The sequence below is a fragment of the Bombus fervidus genome, chromosome 9 (assembly GCF_041682495.2).
Source record: "Bombus fervidus isolate BK054 chromosome 9, iyBomFerv1, whole genome shotgun sequence".
NCBI classification, from domain to species: domain Eukaryota; kingdom Metazoa; phylum Arthropoda; class Insecta; order Hymenoptera; family Apidae; genus Bombus; species Bombus fervidus.
Genome location: NC_091525.1, coordinates 2,653,719 through 2,675,431, shown reverse-complemented (window position 1 = coordinate 2,675,431; position 21,713 = coordinate 2,653,719). Strand labels below are relative to the sequence as shown.

At 40.5% G+C, this 21,713-nt stretch overlaps 1 protein-coding gene across 7 annotated transcripts in view; it reads left to right on the top strand.

The window, feature by feature from the left end:
* Bru3 (CUGBP Elav-like family member bruno 3) overlaps positions 1–21,713 on the top strand; it is a 570,666-nt gene that overhangs the window by 319,393 nt on the left and 229,560 nt on the right. The window contains exon 1 of one of the 7 annotated variants that reach the window (XM_072010381.1): positions 13,797–14,882. The exons of 4 other annotated variants lie outside the window; for them this stretch is intronic. The gene's annotated coding sequence lies outside the window, so the exon portion shown is untranslated. Of the gene's footprint in view, positions 1–13,796; positions 14,883–21,713 lie in introns of those variants that run through there. 2 more of the 7 variants (XM_072010370.1, XM_072010375.1) reach the window with 2 other exon arrangements.

The following is a 21,713-nucleotide window of genomic DNA, read 5'->3' as shown; positions in this document are numbered from 1 at the left end:
ATTGTGATATATACCAGTAATGTTTTTCTTAACGGCTATTATGTGGAGTCCGCCTCGGAAGTAAAATGGATTCACGCTCCGTACTCATGGCGCGCTCTACGCCACGGGGCGGTGAATCTTCGTTTCGTTGGAAAAAGCCACAATGGGTGCGAGCAATCGCTTAAGTGCAGACCGTGGTTTGTTCACACTATTTCAAGAGAAGGGACATGGTATTCGTGTCTCTTTACAAACAAATACGATGCTTTTCAATGTTATATCATTAACAAATTATATGCTGATAATTACGTGAACAAGTATATTTAAAAATGGAAAACGAAAACGGCGATATAATAGGAAGAAAAAAAAAAGGTCAACGAGAAGGAGAAGAGCGGGGGGGACGGAAACCACAGAAGATAAAAAGAAAGAAAAATAAGCTCTACGAATGCGCTGCATGAATAACATGCATTTATGCAGTGCCGACGCAATATGTAAGAAGTCTTCCTTTTCTTATCCATGAAGGACCAGGATAACGCGATGGAGCCTCCATATTTTAGGGGACACGACAAAGTGCTCGACCCACGTCCCACTTCCTCCTCACCTAGCCTATGCATTTATGCAATGACGGGATAATTTCGCGCCTACGCCCATGCGACATCACGCTCGATTTCCTCTTCTTTTCTCGATTTTTGGGGAAAGCGAAAAATACGATGTCGAGAAATATCTTCCACTAGCCTTTCATGTCCGTGTATGATTTAATATTAATATCGGCTACTTTGATTTCGAATTTCATTCATTTAATTATAAGAGAGTGCGTAAGTAGTTTCTGCAAATAAATTTGAAATCGATGAAGTACTTTCTTTGCATCGAGAAAATATTTTCATCTTATAAATCACTTGAGAAAAGGAGAACGTAAAGATATTTATGAAGCGATCTAAGGTTGCAGTGAAATCTCTAGTTTCCTGTTGTATTTGGCACAGTACTCCAAACTGTTTAAGTTATACGTCGCTGCTCACGCAGTTTGCGATTATCCATCCAAGTTTGCGTAACAATTGAAAACGTTTACCTAATAATATCAAGCTGCAACAACGTATATCGCGCACGACCTACTTAACGTATTGCTATTAAATTCACGTGAAATTGGCAATATCCAAGTCACTCCTAAAGTCAAGGGTTAAAATTTATTTATGGATATCTAGCTTTTATTTTCAATTTTAAAACCGTTTGGTATAAGTAACGGAAATAACTACGAATTAAGTTAGAAATATACTCGATTATCTTGAAACTCCGTTATACGTAGCAAAAGCATTATACCTTATTATTAATATCTTTTAATGTGCGTTGCTTATCCTTAATTAACATCGCTTAAAAATGTATATTTGATCGGAAAGAATTCGCAAACGGATGTAGACGGTAATATATCTAAAATTAATGGGACATTATATCTCGATTGCAAATAAGTTGGCAAAGAGAAATAACGGAACAGTTTCTAGACAGGAGCGTTACCGTAGCGGAAACTTTGTCATCTTAGCTACTCAGACTTTGGCCTGTGGGTTGGGAAAGAGCAGGACCGTGTCGGCAGGGAATCACAGCGCAAATCAGAGTAATTCTACGTTTATCCGATTGGAAGGTGATTTTAAAACTTGCCACTTTCTACTACGAAGAAGTCGCTTCCCTCGTTACGTCTTGCGGAAAACATTTGGCCAACAAAGACAAAGGTCTCCCTCAACCAGTTACATAGCTTTAGTCTTCATAGAATGACCGCCTTAAAATTATATAAAGGAGACTGCATATTTTTATACATGCTCTAAAATTTCGTTTTAACGATTAACATTGAAGTTTTTGATGACAGGAGTTGTTATTGATAAGTTTGTAAAAAGAAAAAAGAAAAAATAATGGTAAAAAGTATGTGAATATTATAATATGATACGAGGATAATTAAATGAATGTAACTCGTTTATTTTTTGTGACATGAATTGTTAAACGGTACGGTAGCATATACTAGAGTTGAAAAATATAATGATATTACGTCTGGTGTTATTAGTCAGGACACAAAAACCATTTCGGTCGTGTCGAAGTTGCGACGTTTCACCATACTGTTTGCTTTAGAACGTGCAAATGTTTTTCGTGTGCTAACGTTATTTGTCGAACCTTTGTCAGATTAATTACCTGTTCGTCGATAAATAATATTTACCTTTGTTTCATGAAAAAAACAATTCACTCGCGTTTAATTGCAACGTCACTCAACGAGGGAACCGTCGAGTAATATTTTCGTAAATACTTGACTCTGCGAAGCATAACGTTTCACATAAAATACGCAGATATCGTTACGTTAATTGGTAAAATTCTCCAAAACGAAATAGCTAATGAGCGCTGTAAGCCGATGTACCTTCGATCTTACTTCCCATTTAAAATCGTACGTCGGAACTAGGGGTAGCTTTAAATTACGTCGCGTATCGATACTTCGGAGAATACATTTTTTTAAACGATGCACGCTAAAATCGGCTGCACTTTATTGGAAGTATTCACTTTGAACCATACCGCGGTAAGGCAATTAACGGGCGAATGGTGGAGCACGGGTAAAATTTTGGCGGCTATGGGTTTGCATCGGAATTAAAAAAAGGAAATTGCAAGCCACGCTCTATTACTACGTTTAATCGACGCCACATCGGAAATATCTCTGTTCCATTTACATATGTACATTATTATACATACGTTTATTCTGTTAGGGGAATCGAGACAATATCGCGCTATATTCGAACCAGTCTCTTCTGTTTAAACACGGCGTTTATACCAATACTATATACGTATGCACATATCGAAACACGCCGATTGTTTAATTTCCTCTCTATGCTTCAAATTTATCAACATCAATCGTACTAATCGTATAGGCCTACCTATACAACTTGTCCAAGTACCGTCTAATCTCCTTATTTGCGCAACCGGTGCTCCTATGCTGTTTTAACGAATCATCCCCAAAAGTGTAAATTGACGTCTACGTTACGATTAAACTGAGAATGTACTATGTTACGAAACTTGAACAAGATATAAGGATTCTACGTAGAAGGCGTCTGGAAACCTCTGTTGGAAATTAACAGGATACTCAAATGCTTTAACCTTTTGGGAAAAAAATAGCTGTCATTGAGAGTCAAGACAGAAGAATCTTCTTAACGACGGCTTGTAATCCACGTCTCGAAGCTGGTCTCAATCAGTGCCACATACTCCATAATTCAATATATCGAACCCTCATCTCGATTGCCTAATCTTGTCCAGCTGGTCGGGTTCCCTGCCCTGTTTCGACTGTCCTTCCAATCGGTACACCGGCTCCTTCTTCCGAAGGAGCACCGGAGTGAAATTCTGGTAGGGTTTTGTCTTTCTATGATTCTGTTCTGATAGAAGCCAGCTTGAGCTCCAGTGGGCACTGAAGAGAAAATGGCTCTTCCGAGTTACCCTCCATCCGCTCTGCACCTCTTAGTCCGTAATTGAATAACGTGTCTCGAGGCACGATCGGGCTCCGGATACCGTAATATACTGGGCCAGAGCTTGTGCCTGCATCTCACCGACTTCAATTTCTCTTCTTACTGTTTCTTTCTTCACTTTCTCCCGCCACTCGTTAGCCAGATACAAGATGAAAGATTGCTCGACGAATGGGAGTAAGCTGTTTTGTAATACGGTTAAATCGTTCCCTCTTAGTCACTTTCCTTTTTATAGCGCGTTCAAAATCTACGATACTACGTCGAACGAGATAATTCTGATACTAAAATATAGCTTATTGATTGACAAACAAAATTCCGTTGACTAGGGGAATTAAAGGTCAAGGCGACGCTTTTCTTCTCTATAAATAACCAACCATTATAGATCTTTTTTCGCTATGTCTCATACTGTCTCTCGCTTCCTAATATACTCTCTCCTTCTCGCGATAATAGTCGACCATAATCGTAACAGTACGAACGAAGTCCTCTTGTAATTTGTATCAGGTAGATATTAAAAGCAAATACGATGCGTGCAAGAATAATATCTATAGAATCGATATTGCGGCAACCGTGTATGCTGTAGTCCTGTGCTATGTTCCCTCGACGTAAATAATATTGGCGTGTCTTTGCATCTTATAAGCTTGTACGTAGGCTGTGCGTGGCTTGTTTGCTTGCGAACAGTCGAGAAACAGACTTAATATATTGACCCTATTATGGTATTATTACGCGCGAATACCGATGCTCCGGCTCGGTGTGTGCGAATGCAGAAACGCGCGCGCTCACACGTCCATGTTTGCGCTTGTATTTGTACGTTGCACGACCCTTCTACGAAGTCTGCATCATCCTAACAAGCATACGCAGGCTGTACCAACTGAATTGCCATCGGTGCATCATCGAGGTACCGACAGGTGATACGATAATACTTGACGCGTAGCACGAACAGCAAGGGCCACGTCTCTTCTGCAAAATCGTGGAATTCGAATCCCGACGCGTATGTCACTTCCGATAGGGAGATACGCGCCAGATGTAACGCCAATAGGAACGCTGTTTTTTACCAGTAGCCGTATCTATGATGCGTTTTAAACGATCGTCGCCGAGACTACGAATGACAAGAGCCCGTGCGAGCCTTGTAAATTTATAATAAACTCCGGAAATATTAATTGACGTTGGAGTTTCAGCGTGATAAATTAATTCGTTGTTCCTCAAAGTGAGGAATTTCGAACGGGATAGAGGACTGGATGGATGGAAGCTGTGAAATTTTCATAACGAGAAAAACTATTCTCTGCCTGTTTTTAATTAAAAGTACAATTTTGCACGACGTGCCCCATTGTTTGTATTCCATTCCGTATCACGAATTTAATCATCCTTTTTTTTAAAATATTACGACGAACAGTCGATACGAAAGTATTTATTTTTATATCGTAGGAATTTAATTGGACGATTGCAACTATACACCTAACTATACGTTATGACAATATTCGATTTAATTTATTGCTGATCTAAACGTTTGTATATTCACATTAGGGATGTTGTTCCCTATAATATCGACGATATCGAGATTTCGTGGATAACTCGATATATCGACAACATTTTTAAGTTAACTTTGATAAGTTGAATATAATTAAACGTACAAAATCATTAGTAGCCTGTTTGGGTGTTGTTCTGAATATTAATTCTCGTTGTCCAGGTAATTATATCGTAACGCAATAGTTATCAGCTATAATTGTTTCTCTTAATATATTCGTTGTTAAAGCATAACGTTTAGATCGTTTCATGTGGTTCGTATATAACTGATAATATGACAGGGCACGTACAACTGTTTGTCTTCGCACGAGCATGCACTTGCGTTCCTGCAACGCTACATATGTATATCTGAACTTTAACTCGCATCTATCTAGGCGTATATATTAGTGTCACGATAACCGATATCAAATTGCATACAACACGATAGAATCATATACACGTATATGGTGATAAAGTGATAATTAGCAGTGATAAAAGATTCGTTTCAACAGGTGATCATGCGGAAATGAATCTAAAGGTTTGTTTACGTGGAAAGAATTATTACGTATAATCGACTTCGCTCAACTAGTAATTACACTCAATAAGATATGTTATTACATGCAATACTTTGTGAAGATAATGATGACACATTGATATCGCTATGGTCGACGGATTTTATAATATGTGAACATTAACGAAGTAATCGGAACAATCGATGAAACGTTATTCTGAACACCGTTTGAAATATTATTTATCCTTTGAGAAAGGGTGGCGGCATCTAGTTACTGTTGTTTATGTAAATAACGCAAATTATTACTTCTCGTTAAGCGAAAATAGTTAATACCGATCTAGATCGCTAAAAGACACGACGTATTATTAATCATTAGTATATTCCCAAACATTAGTATTATATTTATATGATATACAGCTGCATTCGATATTTTATCATAATGACAACCTGAAGGTAATGATACATCAGCAAATACAGAGCTGCGTTTAGTAAACGTTGAAAATTAAATCAATCTCGCAATTTATTCGAGTTTATGCATTAAATGCGGAACTATCAGTATATTAAGGGAATTTACTAAAAACATTTTATGCCAAAAATTACATGATATTTTTATAAAAATAAAGCCTGTCAAATTATCATACGGATACTGTGATTTTATATTCTTCAAGGATGTGCCTCGCATAATGTAGTTTGGGCTAGAATAAGAGTATCTCGATTTTCGGAAGTTGCGGAATGTAATTACAAGGAAGAAAGAAAAACGAGTAAAACGAATATAAAAGCAAAAGAAAGATATGAATCTTGCAGTTGCAAGTACGCTTTTGTTAAAGTTCAACATGGTAGATCGATATGGATGTAATCGAAGCGACTCGAGCAAGTTTCGAAAGTATATCTTCAAATTGAATCCGCTGCACTTATTATATTCATATTCCAACTTTATTTCGGTGCGTAAGGAATTTCGTATTCTACTCTTTCGTGCTTGAATTCGGATGGTTTTCGTATACGTTTGAAATCGGTGTTGTAGCGCATCGATACACCAGTATTGTAAAACCGGTGTCAGTCTCGGTGAGCTCTTGCGTAGACGAGATCGTCGAAGCGCGGCGGAATAGAACGAAAAATGTGAAAAGACACGAACGAAAGAACCATCGGAGGAGCGAGTAGGAGCACGAAGATTCGAGGTGCGGAGAAACAATCTGGAATAGGAACGAACCGAAACGAGAGGAACGAATAAGGACGCCAGTGGTGATAGCGGCTGCTGGAGTCGGCAGTGGTGGCGGTGTGATGGTGGCGCGCGGCCAGGTATAGGAATCGGAAGCGAGAAGCGAGTAAAGAAAGGGCGACGGAAAGTGTAGTCTAGAAACTTTATCCACTTTGCATGCTGATGGTCACAGATTCGGGAAGACAAAATGGCGTATAGGAGCAAGAGAGCTAGCCGAAACGTGGATCGCGATTCACCGGGAATCGATTCCCTTTGTGCTTCGCCAACACCACCACTACTACCACCACCTTCGCCGCCACTGGTACAGCGAACGGCGGCACTGCCGTCTCTGCCTTCTCTCCAAACTTTGTAGCCAATTTACGAGCGACCAAGTCAGCGCCCTTCGATTTTACGCTAATCCGATGCCGATGTCGTACCTACCGTAGATGAGACGAACCTTCCTTTACGTTGGAAAGGGGCTGCCGGTTGGCTTAAAAGGATTTCATTTTCTGTACTGCCCACCATTCTTTGCCCGCCAGCTCTGTCTCAAGGTAACCTCTTTCTCTCCGTTTCGTTTCGTTCCGTATGGTATTCGCATTTCTTCCATGTCCGTACCTTCTCTGCTCATTCTATTTAGTCTTCGTTCCATTCGACTTTTGTCCTGTTTTCGCCTTTTCTTGTCCTTCCGCCTATTTTACCTTCACCATCTTTTCTTTCACTCTCAACCCACCACTTTCTCTTACATCTCTCTAGTAATTCAGCCTTGACGAGGAACCGCAGTCGTTCACGAAGGTAATGCGGTTTACCGGATAGAATAGTGGATACGTTTTATCCGGTGCGGCCGATCGAGTTACGGAATTAAGTTCAGTTGTACGGGAATAACAACCGAGCCGCTTTCTTTCTTCCTCTTGTATCTTTTTCGTTTCGAGTCCTTTGGATTTTACGAGAAGTATGATTCGGAACAATCGTAATTGCCTGAAGAAAAACTTTTGTCTTTCTTGATCCGACGTTATTTCCATCTTTTACCAAAAGTAGTATAAGATTACCAACAAACGGTCCTCGTGAGCGGCCTTAAGGGCTGCGAAGAAATCAGGTTTTGCGAGTTAGGGCAAACGTTGCACAGACTAGATGATTTTTTAAATCGCGCGTCAACCGATGATAAAACGCAAGAATTGCATCGTATTGCTGCCAATATTGTTCTTGTAGACACTAAATGGTAATTATATGGTCAACCGTAAAAAGAAAACGATCATAAGGCAGCGGTATATGTAGCTACAACGAAGGCAAAGGTTATATTTTCGCACCAGCTATGATTGTAGGCTCATGGAAATTCTTTGATTTGCGATTCGATAGCGGTTGTACGACCGGCTACGATCGATTACATTTATGACCATGGGCGAACCATAATATTTTACAACCTTTGCATCTGCTTGAAGATCTTCGTGCATTCGAACAGAACGTTCGCCAATGCTAGAGCTACACAAATATTATAGATAGGCATGTTACTCGTGATATAAAAATGAACGGTCGATATGATCGATTTTAATGATTGGTATTATAGAGAATAAAATATATGAAATATAAAAGTAGAATCATACCCGATAATACTAAAAAGGTACGAATTCACGTGGACGTGAAGCGTATAGAAATAGATATACAGGATAAAATAATTATATCAGTTTATGTGACTGTTCGTCCGAAATTTAACTGCGGTAGTATTCACTTAAGAATTGAAATTCGAGTCAATCGTATTACCAATAAAAGAAAGCGATACGTCTCTTCATCGCGTTGTCTTTTTCAGTAAGGAATAAAATGAAACGAAGGTAGTAGGAGCGAAGAATTGAAACAGGACAAAGAGGGGAATAGAGATAGGTCGACATGGAACGGACAGTCGTTAAGGAGACTGAAAGAGGTAAGAAGTCGAACGCTCGTAAAGCAGGTTGAACCGATCGTAAACGCTGGTGAAAGAGCGATGTCGTAGATCGCTATAGATAGAAGGATAAAAATCTCGGCGATATCGGTATTCGTCGAGCCGCGAGCTGGATGAGACTTGACGTCCATTCGATTTCAGAAAATGCCTCGTATATATACGATTGGGAAAAATTGAAATTCCTGGAAAGTAAAAATGCGAGAATATCCATTGGAGCGAGTAAACGAGTCCTGTGAGTCGACTATCATCCCCGTGATTGGAAGGCTGTCAGTCACCAAGAATGGAATGCGCCATTTTTCGAAACGTCCATTCGACGTCCTTCCAGAATTGAAAGGTTCATTAACTTTCGATGATGGCCCTGTATCTCTCCCAGTGTTGAATCCACTACTTCCGTTATGTCGTATACGCGATATTACTCTCAAGATGATATTTATTATTCCAAGTTGCTCAAATTTGTAATCGTATGATCTGAAGTTTGTAACGCAGCACGAAATTCGAGATTGTGCATAAATCTTTGCCTCAACCGCCGTTGTATCTTATTCTCAAGTACATAAATTTCTTCGTGAAAACTTCGCTTGATAAAAATACATCGCTGCGTAAAATACTAATGCGTAGTGCGATGGCTTGGAGCCTTTAAAATTCACCGGATGGCAATCAAAGTGACGAATATCGAATCGATCTTCGCGAATTACCGGTCACCATCTGACGAGCGTATCCGATTCCAGCGGTTTACATCACGCAAACTTTAGAAACTTACGGTCGGTGTAGCAGCAAAGTTCCAGTGAATAGGTTCGTTTCGAGCGAGAGAGGAGAACGTACCAGCATATCGGAATCCCTTTATTGTTTTGCATGTATGAACTCGTAAACAATATGTTCATACGAAACAATGTTACGCGACCAGCGACCAGGGTACGCGTTTCAGCTATACCGTCTCCGTCTGTGTTTCCACCTTCTTCCTCTGTCTCCATCGCGCATAGTGGTCGAGATTGTGATTCCATTGGTCTAACGTTACCGACACGGCGCTTTGGAGTTTTGACCACAGAAAACAATGGCTAGTCGCACGATGAAATCTGTGAATAGCGTTCCATGGTACATTTTTTCCGGCCCGCGTCCATTCCACGGAAACGGTTGAAAATTATTCCGTACTTGTAGCAAAACTACATTGGATGCTTGACGAGGCTTTTCATTAGGAGACAGTAAAACTCCGCCTAGCAGTCTTTCACGTCGTTTATTTTAATTACGAGGTTCTACCCTTGAGCGACTGGCTGGATTTATTTAGTGGAAAAATGATTTCGGTAACATGCTTTCCGACCATTATTAAAATCACCGCGCGAGGTACACTGGCAAACGGAATACACGGTATACCCGTTTCTTTCCGACGCGATGCACACTGATCCACTTTAGGGAAAATCACCACCGGACGATTTGCTTCGATATAATGGCTCTTGGTTACCTTCTCCTGCACCCGTCTACTAGATTGTCCAAATCGTATCAACTTAATTCATATTCACGGTACGAGCGAATTTGCTAGCAGAAAGTCGGGAATCAAGGGGGATGAAGACACGCAACGAGCGGAGGGAATCGGCAGAGCGGGAGAAGGAGAGAGAAAGAAACGACGGTAGGTCGGGACGAGGGGTAACGGTGGGTGGTCGACGAGCATTTGCCCAAGCGAGCTGGGTTTTAGCCCCGCTTCCGTCTCATTACTCGCTACGCTCTGATTGAATTACCTACAATCAACATCAAACATTTTTAAACTCAATTTCATGTACGTAGAATCGTGTATTTTCCCGCTTTTTCTGCTTTATAGAATCGCTTTGCGAAGCACGAACCCCCTCGTACACGGCGAACCTATTTCTCTCTTATATTACGGATATACGAACCGACTGCGTCGACCGTCGTTATTGTATAATTACCTCATCCGAAGCGTCCGAGGAGTACACGTTGAAAAAACAACGACTTAACGTTTCGTTTAAGCACGTTTTCGAATTCACATCCGTCTTCAAGCTACGAACCTCTTGCTTTCTTCCTTATATAAATTGATCAAACATCTCGTTTTCTTGATCTTGCTCGCTTTTATTTGTCCTTGCATGGAACTACGCTCGTAAATCGGCTCTAACAAGGTTTACAATCGAAATTTAATTAGGTAACCTCTGAGGGAACGATTCCTTGGAAGTCTTGCCATTGTTAATCTTTTATTTCGATGAATTTCTTTGTTCTGTTTTGGTAATCCTATTATCATGTAACAGATTATTGGCCTCTTGTAATTTCATTTGCCAGGGTACGAGAATGTGATTTACTACCTTATATTATTATAATTAGTCCATAAACTCGAACATGTATCAAAGACTAGAGAAAGGAAGAAATCTGGACAGAACGACAAAGAAATGTGAAACAGAAAATACATAAATTTGAGAAATCGTTTAAAAAACGATCTACGCGATGGAATAGATTTTTAACGCGTTTAAAGAAAATCAAAGTTGTAAAAAATCTTCATAAATGTCGGTATGTATGTGGATACGATGATTTTATACGCGTGTGCAAATATTGTCAGAAAGGTCACACTTCAGAATCAAATAATTGGATGCGCGTAGTCTGTTCATCGAAATCCATAATAGCGGAATTGAATCGCTTTCCCGAGAGCGCGATTGATTTGCCGAAACGAAGCACTAATCAAAATTAATTCCCATTATTTCGTTAATGACACCAGGCCGCGTCGCGCTGCTCGTCACGCTTGCAGGCTCGATTTGGTGCGAATTAAGGATAATTAAGAATCCATTTGTATCCGAGCGAATGGAAACTCCGACCAAGCGAATTCGCGAAGAAACCCAACTTGTAACAATTACTTTCTACTACAAATCGAACCTTCCTCGATCTCTTTCGTTTAATAAATCGAGAGAATCGTTTTAAACTAAAAACTATAAACGTTTCGGGAAATTCTGTTTCAAGAATTTTTCTTTTTATATTTTCCCTTTTCTTTTCTAGACGTAATTTTCGCAGTGAAAGCTTGTCATAAAGTTATACACAACGTTGACGCTTCTAACGACGTATTTTGCCGTTGACAAAGTTAATTTTTTTCGTTACAATGCAAACTTCCTCGTGACGTAACGTTTAACTTTACCCAATGTTGCCAATCCTTAACGTCAATGATCCAACTAAAAATCGTGACCTTTAGTCGCTTCGAAAACTTATCTTCCGAGTTTATCAACTTCGTAAACTGACATGGTTGTAATTTTAAAGTACCTGCTGTAACTTCCCAAGTAGCCGTACAGTTATTAACTCTTCGTAGGTAATTTAAAAGTAATCACGCTAATGAAGCACAAAGGCATCGCGGTAAGCATGCAGAAACGATCATGCCGTATATGTATATAACGTGTCTCTTTATGTATAGGGATATCTGTGCAGGAACGCATCCGGAGCAATTCATTCACACTACATGGAAATCTCATTAGGCCCAGATACATATAACAGCTACCTCGCGACTAATGGTTGAGTTTGAATCGAACCACAGGACAGACGCTTTAGGCGGAACTTGATCGTGTCGATGCTCACGGTGCGTGAGCCATGACGTACGTTTCTAATGCATAATAATCGCCAGCAATACTAGTTGTATTGCCATGGAACTCGAAATCGTGAGGTATAAACCTTTTGGAATCTGGTTATTTCTACTACAATTAACTTTCTCGTTTTCGTATTTTAACGAATTTCTCTCGGAACGAGAACAAGCTATACGCCTAGCTAACTAAAAATGTATGACGTATAATTTAAACAAAATTTACCCATCGCAAGATCTCGGTAAAAAATCATACAATTAATTTAATCTATACATGTAGATTACACTTTTAAACGTTATATTTAATCTATTAATCACTTTCAAAGATCGAAATATAGTACCCCGTGTGAACTCTGTCGACATATTTCAACGACTGCAACTAATAAGCTAAAACAATACGAAGAAACGCGATGAAAATTAACAGAAATTCCATGAATCGGACGTCTTTCGTATCGCCGAAAGGGAACCGTATGCGCGCGATTTAATACGAGGCAGGACGCGCGCGTTTGTTGCATTCTTGGGGCGACTTATAGAAATTCTGTACGTCGACCGAAAAGTATCGACAAAGGAAAAGCCTCGTACGGCATACTATCCCTCCCTGTACATTGGCATACTCGTAGATATAGGACTGATAGACAACGCGCGGCAGCGTTACGAAACACGAAGGCAATGCGCGCGTGAGGTATAGCGGACGGGTATGCAGGGACTTCATTATAACCTCATTGCTTCCCAGCGAGTGCATTCGAATTGAAAAATGCGCAGGCTTGTTTTGAGCTACGGTTACCGTGACAACGCGCGTATGCCAGTACATACACGTATGTACCTACGTATACGCGCGCGTTCTTCTCTCCCTGTAGACAACGGATCCTCTTCGTTTCGCTCACACCGGCCACGCTTTTTCTCTTCTTTCCACCATGGATTTCAAGCTGTGCGCGTCGCACCGTCGACGTTCATCGAAAGGTAGCGGCGTATTCCGCTCGACGAGCAACGAAGACAAAGAGAGAAAGTGTGTGTGGCAAAGCAGGACGAATCGAGGTGAGCACGAGAGAGAAAGGGTGAGAAAGAGAGAGAGAGAAAGAGAGAGCCTGAGGAGGGAGAGGAGAGGAGAGGAGAGGAGAGGAGAGTGTTAGTAGAGAGGGTTGAACCAGTGTAGGGGGTTACTGGATGGTCTGAGAGAGGAGTGCGCAGCGACGCAGCAGGTCGCGAGGGATGGTGTGCCGGGGACGGTACCGGCAGCAGCGGCGAAACGCGGGCATCGGCGAAGCAGTCACTATGACAACGGTGACAGGCGAGGTGTTAGTGCGCATCCGTGACCACGCCTACGTCACGATGCCGTGACGTCATAGCGTCGACGGCAACGGCGGCTGCTACCGACGAGAAACGTGGCGCGCGACGCTCATCGGTCCTACGATAGAAGAGAGAGAATCGCGGCCGCCTGTTGCTACTTCACTACACGGAGGGTAGGCAACCCCGTGCGCCTTCCCCCTCTTTCATTCCTCGTTACTTCTCTCCTTCTCACTTTCTCTCGATCATTTTAACTCCTTCTTGTTCTCTTTCGCTCTCCCTCCCGTCCTTCCACCCTCTCACGTTCACTCTCTCTCTCTGTCTCTCGCTCGCTCGCTCGCTCGCTCGCTCTCTTCTCGTGCGCCTTGCTTCCAACAACGAGCGTTGAAACAGAAAGAGAGCGCCCTCTGTTACGACCACGCGCAATGATCGCCCATCTCTTTTCATCGTGGTCTCGTTGCTCACCTCTTCTTTCCTGCCCTTTCCTGTTCCCTCTCGTTCCACGCGTCTCGGTTCAACTTTCCACTTTTACCGACCTGTCTTCTTCTCCCTCCAGAAATGTCGTCGTCTCTTTCTTAGCCTCCCTCTCGCTCGGTCTTTTGGCTCTCACTATTCTCCCTCCGATGGTCGTGCAGAACCGACGTTCGCCACCACCGTTGCCGCTACCCTACCACCGATTTCGAACGACCAACTCCCTCGGCTTCCACCTCCTTGCCCCCTTTAGCCTTCCGGCGGGCACCCTCCCGCGCGTGTTACCAGCCAGCAGCGATCCCCACGGCCACGACCGAGAACCGAGACCGAACGAGAGTCGTCGGCTCTCCGCCAGTCAGCCATCCGACTCGTCGCTACGCCACGCCACGCCGCGCGCTGCGTGTCTTTTCGAAATCGTGTTAAAAAGCCTGTGAAATAGAGCCCCTCTGCCGTCCCCTATCCGTGTTGCGCATTCACAGTCAGAATCTCTCGTACGTATCTGTCGTGTTTCCGTGCACGGTTTTTGCATTCGACGAGTTTCCGCTTGCTGTTTCTTGTGACGGTGTCTCTCGCACGAGAGTGAAAATAAACTAATTAAACGACCCGAAGATCGAAAACGTTGATACCAAAACAAAAACAAAAAAAAAAAAAAAAGAAAAAATAAACGAAACAGAACGAAATAAAGTAATATTGAGGGTGAGAAAAGAGTCACCTATGTCTAGTCGTATGTTGTTCAAGAGGAGAAGAAAGTAGAAGCAGAGAGGAGATCGTGGAGAGAGGGTGACACGTGCGTGTACGCACCGCGTTTGACACAGGCACACAGACACACACACCAGTGACGCGCAGCAGAGAGAGATTCAGAGAGCGAGAACGCAGGTTGTCAGACTTGTGCGGTGATCGTCCTCGTGGTTGCTTGCGACGTCCTTGTGGCACATGTGCCGTGCAGCGACGTAGGACATTCGTTGGTCAGCCACGCATATGGATCATAGGTTAGATTTGTACACACATCTATCATTAATACCTTCATATATACTTTCGTTAGGTCGTGAGTATATTTAGGAGAATAGGAAAGGTGTAAAGAGACGAGCGGGCCGAATAAGGAAAGCGAGGCGAATAGGTGAACGAGAGAAAGCGAGAAAGAGAGGGAGAGAAATGCAGCGAAAATAGGAGAAAGAGGGAGAGGAAAAGGGAGAGAGAGTGGAGAGAGAGAGAGAGAGAGAATGAGTGAGAGAGGAACACGCGAGAGAAACGAGAGCGCAGACACGCACACGCGATCGTCCCCGTGGTCGACTCGACGAGTCGTCGGCGAGCGGCGCGTGCTGGTAACCTGTTGCCTCCTCTGAGAACAAAACTCCAAAGCCGGTAATCGGGAGCTTAAGGATACTCTGATATTCCTGCGAAATTGTCTATGTGGTGTGCAATTGTGTGGAATGGGTTTCGGATGTAACCAATTCTCATGCCGGAGTTTTTATGAATTTACTTAGAACGACCAATATTTCAAAGTGCTATGCTTCTTCGAACGGCTATTGGTTTTATGAAATATTCGTCCGTTGCTCCTTTCAAGTATCTAAATGCCCTTCTCGTGTAATACGAATGATGGATCGAGTTGATCGTTTTAAAATTAATTAAGAAAAATATATACATGACATTTTTCGTTTCTCTATCCTATTGTCGTCAATTTAAATCGCTCGCTTCTGGTAACTCTGTTTCATTACGTAATCTGTTAAAATACTAAGCATTTTTTCTAACTTAATTCTGTAGTTTAATTTTATTGTAAAACACGTTTAAATTTATGTAACATTGGGAATCATGCCTATACGGCTATAATTAGCAATCATTTTTATCTACATAATTATCCTCTTTTTACGATACAAAAGTGAAGTGATGAGTTAGTGGGAAGTGATCATTGAAAAGAATATATATTAACGAGTAAATGTAACTACGCATATAGTATATAGTGAAGTTCGGTAATAATAGAAAGTGTTAAACCATTGTAAAATAGAGATATAATTACAGTACAGCATTCGTCAAGATTTTCATATTCTTGTAAAAGGAAACAGAAGGTTCGATGCAAATTAAAGCAACTTATTTTAATCAATTATCTAACTGATTAAACTAAATCGTTATGCGCATCCATAACATCAAAATATGATAATTTCGCGACGAAAAATTTCATCGTAGATACATGAAGCGCTAAAAATTGATACAGTGAAAACAGAATTTAGTAGATGCGGTATTTGTAAGTACGAGTGAAACAACAATTCGTTGTACGATCCAAGAGCTCGTTGTTTTGAAATAATATACAGTCGCTAAATATGTGCATAGAATATTTGTTGTTCCTTGAGACCGGACTATTCTCAAACAACGGTGCACACCTGTTCCATTTTCAAATGCGTTCACCATTTTCTTCTTTTACGTAAATATTATTATTCATTTTACCACGTATAATATATGAGGAATGTTATATAATACTGGTAAATTTTATCAAGAGAACGATTAAATTCAATTCGTATTCGCAATTCACTAAGGATTCAATGGACAATTTTACTAAACTCATTTGTACGAAAATTGAATTGCAAAAATGGTTATACATATTTACTTTATAATCACCGTGGAGTAATTCATAAATCGAAATTTGATTCGTTCTGCTTTGGATGTTACTTTCAACGATAAGTAGAATAGATCGTCACTGGCTAGACATACACTGCACTATAAAGCGTAAGAACTGTCAATTTCATTTACTTCTTCATTCGATAAATATTGAAATACTTCTACTGTTTGTCAAACCACGTTTAAACGTGTATGCGTTAGAATGATATCGAACTCGACGAATTTGCGAAAGCTATTCGGGCTGTGCTTGTGCCGTGGGTATAACTTTTCAGTACGCGTGTGACATTAGCTGGAAAGGTGGGCTGAAGTGGCTGGAATGAGGTTCGAAAGTGGGGTATGTGAAGAAGGACCGACGCGGCAGGCGATATACGATATATATCTTTGGACGAGGCTACGTGACCGGAATCTCAAAGAGGTTAAAGTTGGATTTGTAACGTATTTTTCCTCGATGTGGAAATACCTATCGACTGGCACACCGCGTGCACCGGCGTTTCGCAATTTCCATCTCGTAGCCCCGATTGACGCGGATGAAAGCAAAGATTTACGTCGAAAAGGACAGAATAGCGCGATGAATATGTATTTATGTATGTAGGGGTGCATCGTAAGCATGTTCAGAAAGGTTTTCGTTAGCTTTCACGCAGTGCGAAGCTGCTTTGGAATTCTCGTAAACCTTGCGCATACACGGATACAGCTTCTGTTTCGTGGTGCTTGTCATTTCGCAATTCGACGTAAGAAGAACTTTTGACTTTTCATCCTCCCTTTTCATTCCTTTCGTTTTGTTAATAACGCAATTTATATTTATTCTTTGAAATACGGTGACTGACGTTTCTACATTTTTCCCTCTCGTGACATTTCCGATTTTCTCATTTTTGTGGTTTACTGTCGTCGACGGGTTTTCATCGATAGCAGAAAAATGTTTTTACCGGAACAAGCCGCGGGCGTTTATTTGGCAGACCAGCATTCCTTCGAAAGTTTATTCAGCGGTGCGTTCTCTCGGTGATGTTGCATTTGTCGCGGTGCAACGCGATCCCTAGCAAGATAAATGAATCTCACTCCCCTATTTCCTAGGGGCGGAAGAACGGAACGTAGAATACGGGAACGTGCAGGAGCGGTTGCTACCAGAAACTCCTACCATCCCTATTCCCTTCTCTTGGACGTAATCTGAGATATCATCTAGACAGACAATGTAGTTGCACAAATTACACCAGGAACATTCAAAATAGTGACACTTTGTTTGCTAGTTAATCGCTTGTAAATCATGGCGCGATACGCAAACTGTATTTCGTTTAGGATCAAATCGACGTGTTCGTACAGCTAAATTACTTTTGTTCGATCATAGAATAGAACTTCCAAATCTTTCACCATGATTTATGATACATCGAAATCTGTCTATTATATAGTCGATTGTGAATATATAAGTGTACTAATAAACTTCTTGCGTCCCGTAAATTGATCGAAATTCGTGCAATTGTTTTTTCTGTAAAGTAAGTAGCATCGGTGATGGTGTCCTTTAATACGATTCGAGATCCTGTCGCGTATACAACTTAGCTGCAGGAACAGACCGAGGTCAGGTACGTTATGTACCTTCGCGCATATAGTAGGGTATATAAATGCTGTCCTACTCAGGTATAATGCATTACGGTAGGGCGTTGCAGTAGGATACAGGAGGCTTGTACGTTGCATTGTCGGAGAATGGAGTAGACACTATACATACCAGAACCGTACTGAATTATACTCCGTTATGGTTCTCCCTCTATAGCCGTTGACTAGGGAAGTCTCGATACTCAAACTGGTTGCTACTCAATATGTCCAATACGAATACCGCGTTTGTACGTCTAACTAAATCCAGCGAGCTTCATTTCAATTTTTAATGATTCCCACACAATCTTTTCTATCTTCTATACACTGGTATTATTTAGAAAATGTTTGAATACCGTTGAAAGTAACATTCACTAGATTTATACATACAAATTTTTGACATATTAAAATATATTAGATAAGGTATAATCAATGAAATAAGGTATATTCTATATGTTAACATTTTCCTTCCTCATGTATAGAGTTTGATGTCGATAACTTGCACTTTCAGTCTAGAATTTTATTATTTGTTGTCACCTTTAAATCGAATGTTCATTATTAAAGAGCTTTTTGAATTATATGATTATGTGGCTATTTTTATAGGCGAATTTAAATCAATAGCCTAGCAAACATAAACGTCACAAGGGAAGGTACTTGGAACTTATTTACGCCTTTATTGCTAATATCGTTCCTCATGCTCGATTGTCCCCAATGGCCACAGCAGTTCCTGAGTAGTATGAAGCTCGATAGTGCGTATTGATATTTCTTAGTTCCTTTTTATACGACCTGCCTTCTTCCATTCGTCGACCGAAGGGGATGGAAATCTTGAAACTTTTATTGGTCGTCAAGTCGTATAAGTGTTTCAACGATCGGGATACGTTCGTGGCATGTCTTCTCCACACCTGCTTGCTCATACAAGCGGTAGAGAAAGAAATATGTAACGAACAATTATCGCTTAAATTCTTGAGTGCTATGTCACAGTTTTTGTTTGATCAAAACACTGGTTATTAAAATTTAGAGATTTAAATTTTAATGTCATGAACTTGAAGTAAACAGCTTTAAAATTTTGCTAAAGATAATCGCGAGAAAGACATTCGATACTTCACCGTGACCTTATAAATTAGATAATAATTCTTTTTATTTAAATATTTCCATTCTTGCGGTTAGTAGAGTGTATCTCGATGTTCTAAAATACATATCATTCTATTGTTAGCTCTTTTAACTGACCATTAGTGTTATGTAATAAGAGTTAATGCGTAAAATAGTTTGGAGTACAGTTTTACTTCTTGCAATGTTAGTGACTTTAAGCAATCTGTACTCTCGATTCTTAGTAGGACTGTCATATTCTTTTCTACAGCGAGCTAATGATATCGTATTCTTTTCTGTTTCAGGTAAGTTAACTATGTGGAACCAGTCACAATTGGTGTACGTAAGTTACGTGATACGAAATATATATTAGTTATTATGATTGCATCGGTAATGAGAGGTCATAGCGAACGTAAAGACAAGAGGGTTGAGTGTAGAACTATAGAGAAGGGGTGCAGCAATTCACTTTGTAATAAAAATGGAAATTAACGCGAACTACGTGGGTGGAAAACAAGGCTAACCTCCGTCAGTAGCGTGAAGAGGGTAACGCGGAAGCTTGAATAAACAAACTCACCCTAACTGCTTGGTTGGCACCCTCTTCGTCGTCTCCATCAGTTTCGAGGCATGGGCCAAAGGACGTTGTTATGATTGCTAATGGAAAACTATCCAATTCAAAGAACAAAGTGAAGTAACGAGTTACTTCGCCAGCAAACGAATACACTGTGAAAGATGTAAGAGTTCGAGAAGGGCAACGAATAAAGAGAAAATGGTACGGTTTGTTAATGTTGAGAACGAGGTTGACGGAAGATCGTCGGCAAAAGTGGTGTCATTTATCGCGAATAAATATGACATTTGCGAACTGATAGAACGACGGGATCTGTTTTTTATATAACTATCACAAAACTGTTATTCTTCGTTAGTTTAATCTTTCGTTTCCATCAAACGTTAATCCATTTCTAATCTAAAACGCTGTGTGTTTGATTTTGACTAAGGGCATTTGAAGAATGAATCAGGGTATACGTATATATTTTCACAGATTTGTTTTGATAATATGTAGAATGAAACCATTTTGATAATTTTGCGAATGATATTAGTCAAAGTGTTGTAAACAAATGTTACGTGATTCGAAAGGGATTGCATTATCATTTTCTGCCTTTCAAACCATATAACATTTATCTAAACTAATTTTCGCTAACATTCTTATTTACGGTGTTATCGAAGTGGTAGTACCAGTTATACGCTGCACGCTCTATAATTTCTTTATGAATACGATTATATACTATAATACGGGTTGCGAGCGTGCTCTGGGAAAGTTAATATCGTAACGACAACCATTAAACAATATTCTAGAGAATACAAAAGATCGTTTGATCGTGGAATTTCTCTGTTCCCGACAAAATTGTTCGACAATTAGCAAGACCTTGTTCGTATTGGAATACATGCATTTGTCCCTTCGTGAAGCAGTGAACTTTTTAAACTTAAGTCTCGACAAGATTTAAATTTCAAAATTTCAATCTGGCTTGCAAATCTGTTCGTCTCCTTTCTTGCGCGCGCACGTCCATACTTCCGCCCCTGTTAGATACCAGCAGATTGCGCCGGCTCGACATCAAAACTCTTTTACATCGTGTGTTCTCTTCTCTTTTTTATTCTTCATCTCATATATCTTCTTCCCTATTTTTTTTTATTTGTTCATTTGCCGAACCATCTTCATATCTATTTATTTATATGTCGGAGATGAAGGGACGCCGGAGCCTTTCTTTCGGAGTATTTGGGAGGGTCCCCAATACTTTAGTCCAGACTTTCTATTATAGTCGTACTTAAACAATAAAATTGAGAAATAGCTGTTTATGAGTTAAGTCAATTATGATTATCCGAGATTTATGACAGTGGGCTTGGGCTCGAAGTGAGATAATGGGTCACTGAACGTAGCCACGGTCTCGGGAGGGACGTGTACCTAACAGAGGTATAAAGTAATTAAATAACTCTCCTTAAAAACAGGAATTGACCTGAGGAGTACGGAGAGGAGTATATAAGGGCAGTTCCACTTGGACCGAGGTGCAATCCGATAAGTTCGACTAGCCCAGTGAACACGTACATCGAGTTCCTAATCGCAATCGTCAGCCCGTTGACCGTGTATTCGTTATCGAACCTAAATTCATCGTCATAGACATCTCGATCACACAATCATCGATATCACTTGTTAAGTTTTGTAATACATTCCCATAAACAAACATCATCTGGTATAAGACAACTATGGACAACTCGCAGCAAGACTCATCACACGCCCCGTTTTCCAATGATGATCCGACATATATATTATAAAGAGGCTCATTTTTATTCATCTTCCTAAAATGGTACACGGTACCAGAAAAAATTCAGCTTGAACTATTCTACTAGTCCATTAAAATTATTGAAAGTTTACGACAACATTAAAAACATTCCTTAAAGTTATATAGTAATAATTCAATCTATGTTCTGTGGTGTTAGTAGTGACCTATCAAAGATGTTCGAATGCTCGAAAACGGAATACTTAAATCTATGAAAAA